The sequence below is a fragment of the Suricata suricatta genome, chromosome 7 (assembly GCF_006229205.1).
Source record: "Suricata suricatta isolate VVHF042 chromosome 7, meerkat_22Aug2017_6uvM2_HiC, whole genome shotgun sequence".
NCBI classification, from domain to species: domain Eukaryota; kingdom Metazoa; phylum Chordata; class Mammalia; order Carnivora; family Herpestidae; genus Suricata; species Suricata suricatta.
This window is the reverse complement of record NC_043706.1, coordinates 41,854,170-41,870,539: the sequence shown is the minus strand read 5'-3', so window position 1 is coordinate 41,870,539 and position 16,370 is coordinate 41,854,170. Positions and strand designations below refer to the sequence as shown.

General features: G+C 33.4%; 1 protein-coding gene and 1 long non-coding RNA gene across 6 annotated transcripts in view; one reads left to right on the top strand and one right to left on the bottom strand.

Moving 5' to 3' along the window:
• The window catches only part of LOC115296741, a 54,442-nt gene extending 38,131 nt beyond the window's left edge, over positions 1–16,311 (bottom strand). For 2 of the 3 annotated variants that reach the window (XR_003911025.1, XR_003911024.1), the window contains exons 1-2: positions 16,131–16,311; positions 15,808–15,930 (exon numbers count right to left, since the gene is read on the bottom strand). This is a non-coding gene — a long non-coding RNA (uncharacterized LOC115296741). Of the gene's footprint in view, positions 1–6,601; positions 6,779–15,807; positions 15,931–16,130 lie in introns of those variants that run through there. The other variant, XR_003911026.1, reaches the window with a different exon arrangement.
• The window catches only part of SUPT3H (SPT3 homolog, SAGA and STAGA complex component), a 498,445-nt gene that overhangs the window by 37,399 nt on the left and 444,676 nt on the right, over positions 1–16,370 (top strand). The window lies entirely within an intron of this gene.

The following is a 16,370-nucleotide window of genomic DNA, read 5'->3' as shown; positions in this document are numbered from 1 at the left end:
CTACTTTTTCTTTTTAAATTTGTTTTCTTTATAGGGTACCTTTTAGATACTTCGGTGGTCTGAGCAAACAGATACTGGTCATGAGGAATGTTTTCATAATTACCCTTTTTGTTCACGTATGTCAGTTCCCTAGATTTTGATTTCCTTTTGTGTAGTGGAGACTTTACTAAACTCATAGGAATGAAGCCTGCTTTAAAGAATAGTAAGTAGATGGCAACTCTTAAACCACTCTATTCATAAATAGTCCCTATACTTAAGAGATTTAAAAATTCTTTTCCTACCACTTATTTTAGTGTCTCCCTCTCTTAGTCTTGAGTCTTGGTTTATCGCATCCTTTACTTTTTAAATGGTCTTCCTTTCTCCATTCACTCAGTAAATTTCTCTTTTTGTCTTTAAGGCCAATTCACCTTCTATATTCAGGTGTTTTTTTTCTCCAGGCCTTTCCAGCCAAGAGTAAAGTGCTGGTTCATACACAGCTTCTTACAGAAAAATTTGACACCTTTTTGTTCTTAATTTTCACGGGATTTAAAGTTCCTGATAAGCATATTTTTCTGTGAGCTCTTAATTATTATTGATGTGCCTATCAGAAAGCCATTGGAGCTTAACTGACTATGTTACTATTCTCGGTGATGCTCTCAGGGAGTTACGTCTACAGCTCTGGGCTCTCCACCCAAGTTTAGAATCGAGGGCACTGCTCATGTGGACACAAATGAAAAGAAAGTTGAGATGGCAGAATGAGAAGGATGAAGTAGTGCATGAGCGGGCAAGTGAGGGCAAGCATTTTTTTTTTTTTTTAAGGGGAGAGAGCAAGAATAAGTATGTAGGTGAGAGACAGTGTAGGCTCATGAACTAAACTGGGTAAGAACTAAAAGGAAGTTAAAAGTTCTGCAGTCTAAGAAATCCTTTCAGAGGAGATAAGCCTGTGGGAGCTCTGTGCTCATCACACTCGTAGAATATTGTGGAATCCAGCAGGTGGTTTTTTTTTGTCATATCTATTTCATACCGTCTTTTATTTCTCTGTTAGGAAATTTGAATTATTATTTGGCCTGACAATTTTATTGTGTACAAATGTCTTCTCTATTTCCTCTTTTATTCAGTACAGTAATCATGGAGTGGAAAAGCAATAGGAATGGGCATCTATGAAGATAAATACTTAAGAATAAAAAAATCATTGTAACATCTCAAAGAGGGAGATTAGTTGGAAAATGAAAGTCTGAAGTCCTGTCAGTTTGAGGCCTCTGCTGGCTAAGATTCTAGAAAAGGTTATGAAAGGCATGACTTGTGAGCCACCTAGAAGTTGAATATCAGAAGCCAAATGGTTTTACTCAGTAGTAGCCATGCTTCACAAACTCTGTTAGGGCTGCTAGGTGTCTGTCTCCAGAACAGAGGGCAAATACAATGGGTTTTGAACTTCAGTAAACCTTTAACCAATTTGTGGTGAGACATCATCGACATCAGGGATACACGCAGACTCGTTCCTAGTTAATACAGTTGTGCAGCTTACAGACCCTGGTTCATGTGCGGAGTTCATCGACTGAGCGGTCAACATGAGAGGTCTCTTTAGTTTTGACAATCATCTTTTGGAAGTAGTAGTAGACTAGAGTTTTCTGTCTGTTTCTTAAAAGTTTCTCTGAATTAAAAATTAGGAGTAAACTACCAGGTGCTCTTCACTCAGGATCAGAAAAGAACTCTGGAACTGAGATGAAGTAGACAGTTTCAGGGAGCCGGTAATATATGAACAAGCTGGACACTCCCTTAATTGAATGTTGTTTTGAACAGACTTTCTCAGACTTTGTTTTTCCTGGGGATCTTGTGAAAGTGCAGATTCTGATTCAGAAAGTTTGGGGTGAGGCCTGAGGTTCTGAATTTTTATGCAAGCTTTCAGGTGCTGCTGCTGCTGCTGCCAATCTGAGGACCGCACTATTACTGGTCATCAAATTTAGCCTCTTAAGAGAATTTCATGATTGGAAGGTTATTGTATGTATGTAGTAACTGCAGTGATTTTTCCTGACTGGGTTGTAGACACTTTACATACATGTAGCTTATTTAATTGTCATGGAAAACTTTCAAGGTAGGTGCTAAATATCTTTACTAAAGATGAAGGAATTGAGACACAGGGAGCTTAAGTAACTTGCTCAAGTTTTTAAAACTGGTGTAACTGGGGTTTAGTTTTCTATTTTCTTACATTCTTTAAAGTTTATTTTAATTCCAGTTGACGTGCAGTGTAATACAGTTTCAGGTGCACAGTGTAGTGATTCAGCACTTCTGTGATCGGCCCAGTGCTCATCAGGACAAGAATAGTTTGTGTAACTGGAGATTTCAGCCTAACACCAAAACCCTTTCTGGGTCTCTTGTGTTTATGAGATTCTCTGGTTTTTGTGAAACTGGTTTTCCTACATAAAAATAATTTCTAATTGTAGGAATTTGCTCTGTTTCTTAAACCTGAGCATGGGAAGTAAACACCAGCACCATGACCAGTATCAGATTTGTTGTATGGGTTCATGTTAAACATTAAAGCGTTCTGCCCCCTACATTTTTAATATAATAATATTTATATATTTTTAGTTGAATCATACTGGCAAGTATAAAAAATATATTTCATAATTCTGCTCTTATCCAAACATGATGATTTTTACCATTTTGAGTTCCTCTGATAACAGGTACACCCCTGTACAAGTAAACAAAATATTGAGATTGTGTTGTTTACAATCAGGATCTTTCTTTCTCCCCCACTAGGCACAACTTTGATAAGGACAAAGTCAAAACTCTTCCTACTTGACCCTCCCCTGCTTTTCTCCAAACTACCGGCAATACCACTGTCCTCTCCTAGGCTGCAGTCTCCTTTTCCCAGTCCTTGCTTATCCCAGAGACCAGCTGCCAAATTCTGCTGCTGGTTTCTTTTTAATCCCTCTTCAATTTAACCATGCTTTCCACATTCAGGCTGAGTTTTTTCTTAGTGGACTAAGGACTGGCACATGACCATGCCATCCTCAATTTATTCTCTGCTTCACTGGTTGATTGTTCTGGCTGTGCATAAAACCTTTTGTCTTTTCTTCCATCTTTTTCGTGGGTGACTTATGATGAAATGAGTGTGAACCCCTGCAGAGTGTAAGCTGAAGCCAGCGAAGCTCTTACCCTACCAACTTGTCTTTCGAACCAGATCTTTTTCTGTCTTGTCCAATGCCAGCCAGAAAGAGTAGGGAGTTTGCATGCTTCCTTTTCTGAAATGTGGTGTCTACGATTTTATACCTGCATATGTACTTATTTAATTTTGATAAATGGTTCTATTTTATTCTACCTTACTAAGGTTCTCGGTGTGACCATTATGACATTATGTACCAAGTTAAAAACGGGGGCAGCGTGTTTGGGGAAGACGGTGGGCGTCTGCAGGTGTTTAAACGGCGTTTTCTTCTCCCCAGCTTGTTCTTTAAGCAAATGTCTCAGCTACCTACCGTCACCTGTGGCTCCTGGCCAGGGCATCTTTTCTCAGTGGACCCATACAGGCAGTACTACAATCTCACAGCTTTGTTCCTATCTTCTGTCAGAAAACCAGCAGCCAGAACTCTTTTGTGGCTTCTCTAAGAATTTTTGTTTTTAGTGATAGTGGAGAAATGGTTGTGGATGAATTGGAATGAATAGTACATGTCCAAGAGTTACTTCCTGGAATCATGTACATAATCTCTTTGGTGGGCAAAGAACATGTACCTTTATCAGTGGATCTTTGGGAACATCAAAGATTTAAGCGAGTAAGAAGTTGAGAAATTGTAATTAGAGATTACGATTTAGGGTTTAAAGTTGTCTTGTTTACTTAGCATGAGTATGGGTGTATAGTATGACTTTTTAGGTAGAACAGTGAGACCATAGTAAAGGGAATGTTATGGATTATTATAGAAACTAGGATTTGATTCCACGTCTGACTGACGTAAAGGCCATGACTGAAATCATTATTGTTTTAATGTTACAAATAAGGAAGGACTATAAATTCCTATGTTTAATGTAACCGTTTTATTTTTAACTCCTAAAATGGTATTTTCATATCAGATGAAGCATATAGGGTATGGTGTGGATATTGAATAAGATTGTTGATTATGATGATTGGTTAAGAATGATTTAATTCCTTGAAATCTTCATTTTCTGATCAAACCCGACCGAAATCTTATTCCTTGGTACACTCTTTAGTTTTATTTTTCCTTAATTTCTTTGCTTTGGGAGAGTTTGGAGTCTCAAAGATGATCTCTTGTATTTTGTCAACTTAATAACTTTAAGTTAATGATGTTTCTGATAATCGATACATGTATAGATGAAATTGGGGATTTCATATAACCTTAACTTCATTAAGGTTCTGTATACCACTCTAAGGTAGTAGTGGAAAGAGCGAGAAAGCTAGGGTTTGGATCTCTGCTCTTCACTGTATGCATGACCTTGGGCAGGTTTTATTACCGCAAAGTACCTCAGTTTCCTCATCAGTAAAGAATTATAATCCGCATTTCATATAAAGGAATTCTGAGAATTAAAGGAAATAATGGTTGTAGAGGGTTTAGCACAGTGCCTGGCACAATAAATAGTTGACACAAAGAAAAGCTAACATAAAAACAAAATAGCATTTCAAGGTATAGTCTTGGAGGTATGTTGGGCACATATATTTTCATAAAAGACATTAATAGGCACTTAATGAAATATACTTAAAGTTTAAAATACTAAGTTTTTAGAAATATACTTTAGAATATTCTATTGTAATTGAAATCAATTGCAATATACAATTTTTCTTATTAGTATTACTTGTTGGACATATTATCATCATCTAACATCTCTACTAGATGTAGAAGGTAACAAATTCAAATTTTAATGTTTTCATTCTTGTGAATAAGCTTTGCAAATGTTTAGAGGGGGAAACAATTTGGAAATGTATGTATTTTGTATATACATCTTGTCTTAACTTATTTCTGGGTGTATTAAAAGTTGGCTCTCTCTTGATCCCCAAATGTGGCTAATTTACTTGTAGAGCTTTGTTTAAAAAAAATTCCCAAGCCCCTCTGGTCTCCCCTTCCTCCTCAAGGCGTGTTCCTCAGGTGATTCTGTTGATCTGCGCTGTAACAAACCCTGTGTAGCGCTGTGAGCCCTTTAATGCAACATACTTGCTCAGTCCTTTTTTGAAATTTATTTTCTTTAACGCATTATGGTTGAGTAATAAGGCCACTGGGTTTACTTTGAAAGATAGGAGATGTATGGCAAATAAAAGTCTCCTTTTAAGAAAATTTGTCAACTATTTGTGCCATCTCTGAACTCAGACTACTCATTATAATGATTGTTTTTTTAAATATTTAATTACATTTATGTTCAAGTAGGTTCTTTTTTTTTTTTAAGAAAACTATAAATCAGATAGGCTGTTAGAATTTTCTTATTTTTAATTTATTTTTAATTTTATTTTTGTATTACCAAAGTTCTCTGTTTTATGATATCCTGCTTCATGAAATGATTGATACTAGTGTGCCCTCAGCAGGACCAGGGCCTTGGGTGAGGCAAGCAAAGTGCGGCAGGGCTCAGCATTTAAGGGGGCACTCCCTTTCAGGGCTGTGTACAAGTGAGGACCTCCTTAAACGTTGTGCCCTAGACTCCTGCGTGCCTTGCTGTAGTTCCAGCCCTGCTTCAGAGAGGAGGCTGCATATAAATTATTTTAATTCTGGTTTAGCATAATCACATGCATGCTTGGATGTTTTATAAAAAATTAATGACAAAATGAAAATAATGTAGCCAAGCCCAAATTTATATTACCCAGAAAAAAAGTTAACCATTTGAGAAAAAGATAACATTATCCTTTTATTCTTGCATGTTCAGTGATTCTCAGAACCTCAGAAATTCCAGTTCAGTAGAATCCTGTCTCACACTGAAATGTGCCTGGTTGGTTTATCTGCTGGCAGCTACCTGAAATCTGTCAGAAGTTTCTTAATTTGATACACAGTACATTCAGCTCTTAAACTTATGGCTATCATTGAAGTAATAAGTAGTGACTCCAGTTTTACTACGTTTTTATTAATAATTTTAGAATTCTTTGAGAATTTGCCTATGATTTTTCTTTCTTTTTTTTTTTGGCGTGCTACATCTGGAAATGCTCAAAAGTTGTTTGCCTTTTTGAGAGAACAGTTTGCAGTGAAAGTATAACTCCTTTAGAGGTGAGGTTCAAGTTAACGAATGATGAACCATAATGTGAGGAAGCATAATATTGTGAATTATTATTTGGCAAACATGACTAATGCAGGCATTAGCTGCTGAAGCCATTAATAAAGTTCCACTTGTAGAAAGCTAGAGAGATAGGTAACACAGAACTTGCTCTATAAACTCTCAGAATGTAAACTAGAGTACAACTTAGTTTATTCAATAAGGACTGAATTCTTTAAGTTTGATGTGTTTCTAGGATCCATGATTAATGTGTAACTAGAATATGAAAGTGAGTATTTAGAGTCCATTAAAATTTGTAGATGTGACATCATTGTCAAGGCAGACATTTTATTTCTTAAAAGTTAGAATTTATTGAAATGTGCCTTTTTTTTCCAAAATAAATTTTTATTTCTACTTACAGTGGTGCCAAAGTAAGTTTCTCTAAATGGCATTATTTAATATTTAGGTCTGCTGATAGTGCTTGAAAAAAGTAAACGTCCATAACAACCAAGGGTAGAGGAGTATCTATATTGGTTTTTAGCTTTCTTTTTCATGGCTTCTCAGAAGTGTGTCGTATTATAAATACATTCAAAATGTTTTGCTCTGAGGATATGCAGCATTCCTATAAAGGTTAAATCAATAAAAATGATTTGGACACATTCCTAAGCATGGCTAGAACAGGTAGTCCGTTGTTTTAGGTACCCTTGAGTTCCTGGAGCAGATCATTATGGCGTAGCAAAAGAACTTACTAAAATTGCTTTCTATGTGTAGATGCATCAGCTTAAAAAAAGTAAGATTTTCTGGCCTTCGAGAAACGAGTATTTTTTAATGTAGCCCTGTGTATACTGTTTTAACGATGGGTTTTAAACTCAGTTAAAGTTTGAAGCTTTTTATTTTTTTCTTCCGAATGCTGGAGATACATCATAATTGATAAGGAAGAGGTACGTACAGGGAAAATGCAGTGGGCAAGCCTTTCAAGCCAGTTTAGAATAAGTAGTAGTCTTACGATTAAAGAAAGTATCATACACTGTAACTGGAAAATTAGGAATTAGATGTGATTTTTTTTTTGCCAGTTTACAAGAAAGTTATGTAGTCACTGTGTTATCTATTCATTTGAGCCATTCAAAAGGCAAGCATGTATTTAAAAGCATTAAATTTAAGCATGTATTTTAAGAAGCATATGTATTTCTCTTGTGTTTAGGGTTGGCTTTTTAGTGTGATATCGTTGCTAGGTAGAGTTTTATTTCATGCATCTGTTTGCTGTTTTCTTGGTCATTTTGTATGTTTCAATATGTAAGTTTGTTTAAGGTTATATGTAAGTTTTCAGATCCCATTATTTTCACAGCTACTTTTCAAAAAATACTTTTGTCAGCTTATAATATGATGATTTTTCTTAAAATCTCTTTTAAAGCAGCATTGTGATATTGGATTTTTTTGGATAATGGGACCTCAATGAATTGATCATGTATTTGGCTGATTAAGGGGTAAAATAAGGTGGCAAATTTGAGTTACATATATCAATGTAGTGGCATTATAGAAAATCTCTTCCTATCATTTTCTACATGTAATATGTAATTACTTTGTGAATAAATACTTAATGAAAAATATTTTGTCATGTTATTTGTTGGAGCACATTATTTTATTTCACAGCCAAGAAAATGGTTTAAACATGTCTCAGTAAAATTTTTTATATCTATAAATGTATAAATATAGAGTGGCTTAACCATTTAGTAATTAATTTGTCAATTTAAGCCAGATATTTCACTCTTATAAAAAAAGTTATTGCAGTGTTTCTTGATAGATTTTGATTTTATTATTATATTTTAAAAAATAAGAATATTTATGAAAAATTTAAAAAGCCTAATCAGCATCTGGCTCCGTTTTCTTTCTGGATCTTTGTGAATGGTAGTTTAAAAAATCTCTTTATATGTTTTTTCTGATCTTATTGGTACAGTAAAATATTCTGCAATATACATATGCATATTATAAAGGAAATGCATTGTTAAATCTTTATTACTAAATCAAGAATGGTGCTCCTTTGACAATACCAGTTGTCCTCTCTAGCTTAGATAATGTTTTTAAAACTAGGTGGATACTAGTGGCAAAAAGCTTTGAAGATCTTATAAATTTTCCTCCCAAGATAAAAGGACTGAAAGACAGAGACAGGGAGGGAGGCAAGAGTTGGGAGTGGAGAGACAGAGAGAGAGCGAGAGAGAACATACTGTATGTGTTTAGTTTTAACAACTTGAGGAATGTAAAGAATTCTATGTAAACACTTAGGTTTTAATAATATGAAAAAGTAGAGTTTATATTATGGAGAGGAGGTTGGATTAATGATCAAAGGTTCGGATTACATTGAATTTTATGTTTATATTGCTTTACAAAGGTACTGTAGTACATTGTATAAGTACTGTCTGCTTTATGGATTATCTTAAATATTTTCATTTTCACATTGAACTCTATTTGAAAGAGCAGTAGATTTTTTCATGTGTTTTGTCAATAATTGAATTACTTTGAAAGATTTACAAATTTCATGAGTAGTTAATTAATAAAAATTAATCTTAACTAGATTACTTTTTATAACTAATTAGCTTGCCCAATCCTAGGATGTTATTGTCTTAATGGAAGTTTTCTTTTAGAAATTTCTTTTGATGTTGTAGTATTTCGAATTGGGTGATAAAGTCCTTAGTATGAAATGCTTATATACTTTTACAGCTGTTCATGTTATGGAAAACATATACCGATTGATATAATATAGATTGTTAACATAAAGAAGTTTTCTTTCTGTATTACATATAATGTAGTAAAATACTGTATATTATATTGCAGATTTCTGTAATGTGATAGAATTTTATGAAATAAAGTGAGAATTCACTTTTCTTAAAAAATCAGTTATTTTTGAGCTATGTTCACAAAATATCTTATAATACAATTATTGATTAAAGGGAATCTTTTCCCTCTATCTTTTGGATACATATATGTCTATTTTCTAGGACCAGATTACACCAATACAATAAAACCAGTGGATTAAAATATTATAAAATATAGCACTTACTATCTTTTTAGCTTCATAGTGAATAGACTTGCTTAGATCCATTTAAGTAATTTTTAATCATTTGATAGAAATAATGATACCTTTTCATTTAAAGATTATCCTGGAAGTTTGAAGTTTAAATTGAGAAGTTCAGTAGAGAAATTTAAAAATAGAATTAATTGTAATTATTACTGCTGAAACAAAATAAGCAAATTGCAAATCACAACGCCTAATTTAAATTGTTTACCTAGGTTATATAGGCACTGAGTAAATATATAGAAAATTTACTTGTTCAGCTCTAAGCCAGAGTTGTTCTTTGAGAGAGTGTCAGTCAATAGGTATCTATTAGCAGATGAGTTACATTCATGTTTACCTTTGTGAACTGTAGTAATTCAACTAATAGTTGGTGTTTAATTATTTTAAATTTATGACTGGAAAATAATGTCCTTAGGTTGTACAAGCATAGTTTTTGATTATTTTTATCTTGAATTTCCCAGTAGATGCTTGATGACTGTTAATGGTTGTACTGTTTCACATTTGTTCGTATACATGCAAAAAGTAATTGGTTATCTATTACAAAAAACTACTAACAGCCCCTCAGTTAAGTAATTTACTATTTTTTTCCTTGTTTACAATCATTATCTCAAGTTCTGTAGCCACCTGTGTGTTTGTGTGCACTTGCAAATGCAAATACTATATACTAAAGTTTTGAGTGGACTGATAGTTGAAAGAGATTTAAGTTATATTTATGTGGCATATATTTTGTTTCTGTATAAAAATGTGTCCATGTTCATATAAAGTTCTGTGGAATATCACAACATCATTATTCTAATTTTTCCAGAGAGCCTGTGTGTTATGTTTTTCTAACCTTATTGATTGTTAACTATGCTTTGGGTAGCATTTTCCCTTTATTATTATTATTATTATTATTATTATATTTTACTTATACTGCACCAGAAAATGGATTTAATTGTAAGACATCTGCCGGTAAGGAATATATAAAGAATGGTTTGGCACACTCATGGTTCGTATAAATTTTAGAGCAACCTATAAATGTGTAAATTTTTGAGTTTTAAGCTTAGTGTTTTATGTAATTGTACTTGATGGCATAATGATTTTAGTAGCTCCTGTTGATGTAAAAAAAGTAAAAAAGCCAGTTTAAATGAAAAGTAAAATAAAATTCATTTATTTGATTTTGTGGTCAAAATTATTTGCCCTGCCCAGGATAGTTAGCTGTACCTTGTTAAGAATGTCACCTCTGTAATGTAACTCATGTGTTATTTCTTAAGGGATGGCCGTAGAAATAGTGCAGATAACAGACCATTTAAGCTGATTGTGACCATAGTCGTAAATACATGTTTGAGAATAATGTTAACTTGGTAAATTTTCTGGCATCAATATAATAATTTTAAGGTATCTTAAATATTATTAAAAATTGCATTCATTTAATATGTCTATATGGTCAGAATTCCTTGTGGGCAATTGATTTAAAAAATCAAAGCCAATTAATCAAGATAAACTAACATTTGTCCTCTTTTTAATTAGAACCAAAATCACATTTGGTATGATTTTTGGTCCTAGAATATGTATTTGATGTTGAATTTATGAATATTAACAACAATATAGGGTGTTTATATGAGATGCACTGATGAATTTTTTTTCACTGCAAGTATTGAATGCTTATGTATCAATTAGCCTTTAAAGGACTCTCAGTTCTACAGCTAACTTTATCTGGAAATTGTTTTGTATATCATGGTGAATGATGAGGTTTTTATTTACTAGTTGAAGCAAGCATATTTATGGAAAAAAACGCGTTAGAGTTAACATCCTGTTCAGTAATAACAGCAAGCACGTGGAATGTTTGATATGGTGTTACTTACATCCATCTAACATTAGTGGTTCCAAACCTTGAATCCTTTGTTCTTAAAAAATAGTATAAAGGGGAGAAAATTCCAAGAATTCAATGTAAGATGAAGATATAACATACAATGTAATAAAAGGACGTTGTAGCTCAGTTTCGGTATAGATCTTTAAAAAGTTATGTGGGAACGTATAGACTGTTTTAGATGTTGTTGAAAGGACAAAAGCTTGTGGTCAACTGTGGTGAAAATTGTAAGGAAATTCCCTTTGAATAAGGTATAGGATTTCCCTATTATTTTTTTGAATTATAACACATTAATCAGAATACATACCCACTGAATTCCGTAGTCTCTGAAATGGTAGTATATTGTATTAAGGTATGTATTTTCATTATGCGAGACTTTCTTTTCTAAATATTTGTTTTAAAATAGTAACCATTTTAGATTTCGTGAAGAATCTCCTTATACTTGAAACAGCTTAGACTATTTTCCTCTTTAGAAAATACTATTGGAGTTTATTGTTACCCTTATTATTGGAGTTCAATGACGGATGTTTTTTTAAATATTAAAAATTTTTTTTGGTAGAATGTCATCTTCAGTGGAATTCTTTGGTATAGGAGAAAAAAAGAATGCATACAGGTAACTTAGTGGGATATCTCTGCCTAAATTAGCATTGGTTTTACTAGCACCTATTTAATAAGTCTTAAATGGTAAATGACTAGAAAAAATGGTTACTCTTTTGTCCCATTTACAGCTTTATTATTTGCAGGATTTTTTCATTATAAAATTAATTTGTCTATTTGACCATATGTGTAATATTTTTTAAAGAGACACTAGAGATAGACTGTTCCAGTGAACCCTCTATGTAAAAATATCTCTGAAGCCTTTTATTAGGTAATAGCATTTGTGATCTTGATGCTTTTGAGGAGCTTTTGCATGACCTCACGTTAGAGTTGTCACATTTTAGTCTCCTGGAGCAAGGTTTAGAACAGCATGGAAGGTTGATATTTGTATGCTTTGGAGAGGAATTTGAGATGTTACCCTGTTTTGCCATCAGTTTTCAAGTAGGTACGGGTGCATCATTAATCATAGGAAATGCAAAAATAAATAATCCAGTCCCATTGGATTTTTTTATATGAATACTTACCTTTTCCCTTTTTTGTATATACAGTTGAGGTATTTAGGTAACCCCTAACCTTTAGCTTCAACAAAGAAGTACAGTATAAAAATATTACCACAGTTTTCATGTGAGCAGCTCTAGAGAGGGGAAAAAAAAAGCCCTCTAGATGGATATTTGTTGGAAAAAAAAGTTGTGATACAGAATGTCTTAACTCTGCCCCAATACAGTACTTGAAGACCACCAGTGTATAAAATTGAAAGCACATGAGTTTTGAAGCACTAGAAAAGGTTTGTAATTGATTAGCGCTGCTTGAAAGTATTGAAGTACAGTGAGTTTTGATTTGTGAATGGTTCTATTCAATAAAGATTAATTCTGTGTGTTTGATAAAATCTTAGTGCCTTCAATGAGTTAGTTTTTTCCTCCCTCTGCAGTTTATTTAACCATCAAATATTTCAGTGTTCTTTTAACAAACTGGAACATTTCTATCTTACTGAATTTAACTTTAGCATGACTGATTTAAATAAGTCAAACTATCAGTGATTAGTTTGAAGGGTGTAATTGAATAGATAAATTTTTTGTTCTTGTAAAATAAAATGTATCATAATGTTATCGTGTATATTTCATGCCTGCCTTGTGATTTGGAGACCATCGGGAGGTTCTTACAGACTAACAAAATATTTTTCTGTGATTTCTTTTAGCTCGTTTGCATTTTAAAATGTTTTTAAAATTTTAAAAGTGAAATCTTTGTTTTTTATGTAAAATTCGGACTATTATAATTTTAAGTAATTTATATTACTTAATTGCATTGACATTTTTAACTTTTAATATATGTTAGAGTGGTCTCCTGTGAATGTTCTTGATTTTTTAAATCATCTCCCTGGATTTTGGAAGTTAGCTGTCTTATTTTAGAAGCTAGTTATACCACTTTAACATTAGTGAATCTTGAAACTATAAAATCATTGATATGGACCACAACTGTTACTTTGGAAATCAGTGTTTACACATCATGTTTAGTCACTGTGATCAATTACAAAGGTTTTATATGGAAATTTAATCCCGTTAGCTGATGTATTGTCATAAATAAGTTCTTAATTGTCAGGTATTCCATGAGTCAGATCTATCATTTTCAAGAGACTTTATTTATGATAAGTAATGGGCAGATTTTGAAGAATGCAGATGGAAAATTGTTTAATTCAAGGTAAATGGTGTGCTGAGAGAGCAAGGACACTGGAACTCTTTCTGTCTCTGTCACACACACACACACACACACACTCACACGCATGTGCACACACTCACACACTCTCACACACTCTTCATTCACTCTTATTTGAGGTGAGGCAATTGGTCAGCGTGTGCTTTGTCCCTCACCTAGGAAAAGCCTAAACTTGTAAAAAATTATTTTACAAAACTGGAGCACATACTTTTGACTTTTCATTAGGCTGTCGTGATAATCATTTATAAGAATTTAAGGCCTGAAGTGAGGTTTTAAGACTTCAGATAGATGATGGGCTGGGGGAAATGTTTGCAGTGTGATGACAGCATATAGATAATGTTCATTACACACCTATCATTAGTGTGGTGTAGTGGGTTCGTCTTAAATTGTCTCCGGGTGCTAAAGTGCTATTTGGGGGTGGGAGAGGCCAAATTCCACTCTCTAGAAGAGAGAGAATTAGTTACGATGTCTAAAAATATATGACATGCAATAGATGATCTTTATCTATTTAGTTCACTGTTATGCCTGGTTTAGAAACTTGGTCAGGTTTTGAAAATTTTACTGTAGGAATAGCTATTAAGGATGTCACAGAAATAGAAGATCTCTTGTATGATAGGATAAAGAGCATTTTAGCATATTATTTGTGACAATATTAATGTCTTTGCTTCTAAAGGCTCAAGTGGTCCTTGAAACTTGTACTGTCCCCCATCAGGTTAGAAAAATGTATTGGTTTTCAAACAGTAATATTGTGAAAGAATAAGTTAACTGCTTGAGATGCGTGTTTCAAGTTACTCGTCCTGTAACAATAGTTTTAAACATTTCTTTCTCTTATCTCTTGTGGAGGAACAGCAAAAATTACCTTGTGTAAGCTGTGATTATAATAGGGGCTGTAATGCAGCCTAGTTGTATGTATGTTCTGCTTCCCGAATGCAGAACTCTTTGGAGTAACATTTATTACCTACCATTATATTTCAAGAAAATAATCTGTGATTATTGTCTTATATGTGTCATAACTGAGGGGGCCCACTTCCAACTATTGAGGGAGAGACTACAGCAATTTTGCTTTTTTTTTGTAAAATACAAACTGCATTTCCTTACCTTTTTAAGAGAAACCTTTTTTCTCTTTCAAGTTTAATTATTTCTCTTTGGCCTAAACTAAGACTGATCTCTGGTAGCCAGTTAAAATGTGTGAAGTAGGAGGAGTAAAGGAAACTCCAATCGTTAGTTGTAAGTTATAAAGCAAAGTTAATACAGGTATACAGAGCAAAAGGATTTATTTTAAAGGGTAAAAGAAAATTTTATGAACTTGCCTTGTAGTTGGGAAATGCTGGACATCATAAAGAAAATCTTGTAAGTGTTTAGATATTTTACTCTAATACCATGTCAGCTGATGAATGTTGAAGTAGTTTACTTTTGTGTATCAACATTAATTTGAAATAGAATATTAGGGGACTATATTATGCCTGTTTTCTTTTAAAGTGCAGCATGATTTAATAGGTATGGCTTTTTAAAATCATGCATGGTATCCTTACAGAGTTTTATTTTTCATGAGACTAAACGGTATTCATTTTGGTAGGTCCAAGAATATGATTAAAAGAATCCTAGACATTTCAGTGCTTGCCGTGTGTTTATAACAAGTTTTCCATATGGATAATAGTGTATAGATGTAAAATTAAAATTACATAGAAAAATATAATGGCATGGGAGTTTTTAAAGGCTTCTGTGAACTGTTTAATATCCTGGATGTCCTGGGTAACTATAAAGATCTTTTAAAAATGGCTATTATATGCTTATAATTTTATATAGGAGTATATGCTTCAGTTATACGAAGATGTGTAGGACCAAACTTGTGCGCCTATCTTACGATGCAGAGTAAGTTTACAAATAGATTTCTTTTAGTGGAGCTGGTTAAAATGTTAACTGCACTGCAGGTTTATTTCTGCAGTGGAGCATAATGGTAGAGCATAATGTTGAGATAATTCCGTGGTCTGTTATTTTGTAAAATTGCTTCCTTTTTGAAGTTTGCTCAAATATTGGGAGCTGCCAGGGTGAATACTTCATAACACTCTGATTAATTTAGTGTTCCATTGTATTTCACTCAGGGTTAATGAGAAGATTAAGCTTTCTTTTACTGTTTTTAACTACCTCATTTCTACAACTCTAGAAAACATTTTGACTAATGCCAGATAATGTAATTTTTTCTGTTTCAAGTCATTCCTTCGAGAAGTAGATAAGTTACAGATGCCAAATGCAAATATGTGCAGCAATTTCATTTTTTCAATTTTTAGTGCAGCAAAATAACATTATTATCATAATTTTCAATATAATACATTTCCCCGGAAAAGCTAGCAGTTTATCCAAGAAACATACCTTTTTGTTTAACAGGTTCATCTCTTACAGGATTTTAAAATACGGTAACACTTACCCCAAAAGAAGTTTTGCTGACATGGTGTCACTGTGCTGAAGAGGCTGTTTGATGCCATAGTCCCTCCTTTTTTTTCAGACAGAACTTGTACCCTCTGTTGTAAATTCTGCTTGCAGCCTTAAACTGAAAATACAAACCATACCCAAACCTTGTTTTAGTTTTACAGTATGCCTGGAGTACATAGACTTTATATTTATTTTTTTCTGTCAAGAAATTATGTAGCTGGTAACATGTGAAAAGCAAGGAAACAAAACAAAAAGAGAATGAGCAAATATTTGAAGGACCTACTATTACTGCATAGACTGTGGTTAGAGAGCACTCACTGACTCTGTTGGTCTCGGTGGCTGGTAGTGACCTGCGGAGATTAACCATTTAAAAACCAGAGACTTCTTGCTGTCCTCCTGGAGAAAGTTTGCACCGCACTTGTGGTTCTGTGGTTGTTTGTGAGGCGAATGAAGCATTCACACAATCCAAAAAAGCAAAAGCTTTAAAACTCCTTTTTTTTGCAAGCACTATTACTGGAGAGACAGAATCATGTGGTTTGTGACCTCACAGTACTCCAA